Source organism: Leptonotus elevatus, chromosome 1, assembly GCF_054856555.1.
Source record: "Leptonotus elevatus isolate MCC_2025b chromosome 1, RoL_Lele_1.0, whole genome shotgun sequence".
In the NCBI taxonomy this organism is placed as follows: domain Eukaryota; kingdom Metazoa; phylum Chordata; class Actinopteri; order Syngnathiformes; family Syngnathidae; genus Leptonotus; species Leptonotus elevatus.
In genome coordinates, this window is record NC_141239.1 from 27,860,615 (window position 1) to 27,864,110 (window position 3,496).

General features: G+C 39.2%; 1 long non-coding RNA gene across 1 annotated transcript; it reads right to left on the bottom strand.

Annotated features, from left to right (window-relative positions):
- Positions 1-867: 867 nt before the first annotated feature.
- Positions 868-2,834, bottom strand: LOC147181459 (uncharacterized). The gene is made up of 4 exons (XR_015096371.1): positions 2,747-2,834; positions 2,471-2,617; positions 2,260-2,386; positions 868-1,812 (listed from the first exon to the last, which is right to left on the bottom strand). It is a non-coding gene; the product is annotated as an uncharacterized LOC147181459 (long non-coding RNA).
- Positions 2,835-3,496: the final 662 nt, after the last annotated feature.

Sequence of the window (3,496 nt, forward strand, 5' to 3'; positions counted from 1 at the left end):
TTAGGTTGTCATTCATGAAATGCTTTATATAAAAGTATTAAAGTATTATACTTTATAAGGTCATGTAATTCTAACAACTTTGACTGAGTAAGCAGACCATGCGTGTGACCAGAAAAAACAACTTTATGAATGATCCGTGAAGTGTTGTCCACATAATTATAAGAATTATGCAAATTGAAGCGGGCGCTATGGACCATTGATTCCGGTCAGTGAATCAGGAGTCTGGAATGTTTTGAATGCTTTAATGGCAGCAGATGGAATATTATTTACATGAGCATTGTCTGCGTGTGTGTGTGTGTGTGTGTGTGTGTGTGTGTGTGTGTGTGTGTGTGTGTGTGTGTGTGTGTGTGTGTGTGTGTGTGTGTGTGTGTGTGTGTGTGTGTGGGTGTGTGTGTGTGTGTGTGTGTGTGGGTGGGTGGGGGGGCTGTTTATGTGGGGGGGGGGGGGGGGGGTTAAAGATTAAAACAATGTTTTCAAGCCTAAGCCTAACCCTTCAAAATACTCAACTATGACAATGTTTTATAAAACATTATTAAGTAATCTTGCAAATGTTGAACATTACTGAATCATTCATGAACAATGCAATTGTCTTAAACATTATGAAAAATAATTTTAAAAAATAAGGGTAAAATATTATGTAGTATGAATGCTCAAAACAAATAATTAATAAATTAATAGAGGGCTTCTTCAAATGAGTTACTCATCAAAACATATTGTTTGATGGTGAATGCTAAAACTAACTCAGTACTAAGTACGTAGATGTTTGTATGAAACCCTACAAATGTAATGTGCACATTTTTGTCTATTTTTAATAGACTCACAGATGTCACTTGTTTGTATCCCCTTTATTGGCATGAGGGTGTTGGGTCACTGAAATTCAGATGGCATTAGTCTTCGTTCAAATAAAATGAGAGGTTTGACTACAAATTCCACAGTATATATTATCAAGTGAGCAAGTTCCCTAAACAGTCCCTTCTTTTTTATCCTTTGAGAATTGCACGTATGCTGCACTCTAGTGGCTACAAATGACATAGCATTGCAGAGGTTGTTAAAGAAGACATATGCCTACTGCATCTTGTATATATTTTTTCACATATTTTAAACAATTCCCAGGTGTATTGATAATATGTCTGTGAGGTGTATTTTCAGAAATATGCTGACAGCTAAATATTTATGTAGTTTTACACTTGATGGGTGGGCAAGATTCGAATACAAGCACTTAAACAACCGCACAACTTTGACTTTGGAATGCCTCACTAGATTAATTCTTAACAAAAATGCCATAGTTGACATACAGCATCATGGTGGACTAAAGCTAAAGCAATGGCTATTTGAAAACAATGTAAACATGTAAATAGACAACAGCACAATAGCCACAGACATATATTCTCTATCCTCTGCGAAAAAGAGACGATATCATTGCATCAATGAGTAATGGGGATTTTTATCTGTTTGTGTCTGTATGACTATATTGTACTGCCCCCAGGTGGCCAAGGCAGGCACACCAGAAAGCAGCACAATGAAGTGAATTGAAGCGTTAGTGTACAGGTATTGATAGCAACCATAAAGGGAAGAAAACAACACTAGGGCCTGTGTGGTCCCCTTCTTCTTATTCTAATTGGCTGCAAAGGCCTCATCTGTGCCAACTTGAAAGTGGCGCCGGGTCGACCCCTCTGCATGAAGCTGCCGTCCCTGACGCGGTCCACAAAAGCCTCCACTCCATCGAACTTTGCCGTGAGACTCGCCAGGTCATCCTTGAGGTTGTTGAACTGTCTGTGGAGCTCCCCCAGAGCGTCTGACAGTGGCGCGATCCTGCTTGGACACGCATGCACGCAGCGGCCGGTCAAGATCATTCCTTGACCGTTAAATGTGGGTTCAGACTAAAAAGAACAAATAAAGTGCTGCAGGCGGATGCAACGTGGATGCCAGATTACATAAACACATTAGTCATCGCTGCTTTGATGGGGTTCCAGTTTTCCTTTGGAGCCGTCTTTGCGATGAACTCATCGCAAAGTAGAACCGGCTTGCCTTGACCAACTGTGGCCAGACTGGTGGTGTTATGTAATTATGTGTGGCTGTGAGGAAATAATAATAATAACAATAATAATTATTATTATTATTATTATTATCATTATTATTATTATTATTATTATTACAGTTGATATTGAATAATTAATGTTTTGATGATTTAATATTGGATGGATGGATGGATGGTTGGATGGATGGATGGATGGATGGTTGGATATGGAGACGACTCACCGACTGTATTCGGGAAGGACAGACGCGTGGTCATTGATGAGCAGCTCCTTCACGCGCGTTAAAATTGCAAATTTCCAGTTGTCCAGTATTTGGGTCAGATTAGTGCAAGTTTTGGCATCTTTGTGTTCTATATACCCCAAAAAACATACATGTGTTTCTATACAATTGTTTGTAGAAACAAAGCAACAACAAAAATTTTATTCTTGCTGACCTTTCGGGTAGCAACGTAGCATTTCCTGTTTCCATTCTTGCGATTGAACCACTGAGATGATACAGAGGAAGAGAAGAGCCCCTCGAATGTGCATAGTCACGTTTTTTTTTTTTTTTTGTACAGGACCATTCATACACAAGACAGATCCTGCTTAAAAGAGGCAAATAAATTCAAATCAAGATTAAAATGAAGTTAAACTGTAAAGTGTGTCGAGACACCTGATTGGACATCATGATCATTTCAATTGCAATAAACTACCAAAGTTTCTCCTCTTACCGTTTTTCTCTGCTCGGGTCACGGCAACAAAAACAACAATGTGAGTCAATCCTTGATACTGCACTTGATCATATCTGCCTCCTAAAAGCCACTCCCATTTCAGAGTCAACATATGTTGCACAAAAACTACCAAAAACAAGCCAAAAAAGGCGTGTTCCACATCATCCACTGTGTGTTCTTTTTTTTGTTTTATTCCCTGCTCATGTTTTCATCAAGGTGGGTTTCAAAAGAGCGGCAAGGCTTCAGCCTGAACATTCTTACAACCCGCTAAAAGTCATTTTGGACACACATCTGGGCGATGACACCACATGGCCTGCAATTTGATGATGTCATATCCCAAACATGTATTGTCGGTGTTTGTTTTTTGATGGCAAACGTGTGTGTAACAGAGGAGTGGATCCCTCCGGCTGCATTTTGTCATCTTGACAAACTAAAACATTTTATTTTTTTTGTGGAAGCAATTTTTCTTCAAATGAATCACTGAGGTAATATTTAGTTGCACATGTATTGTTTTTGAGAAATGCTTTATATCTGTGTTCCATGGAGCAGACTGGTGGTGTCTGGTGGTCTCTCCTGTGAACTGCTGGTCCACCCCAAGACAAATGGATTTTATACCACAAAAACTCTGAAACGACATCTTTGATGTTCTCTATTGGGTTAAAGTCTGGGAAGTGATGCCTTGAGATATGAAAGCCTTCACTTGCAAGTTGTTTAGATGCATATCGTCAATGGGGCAATGTATTTATTTAT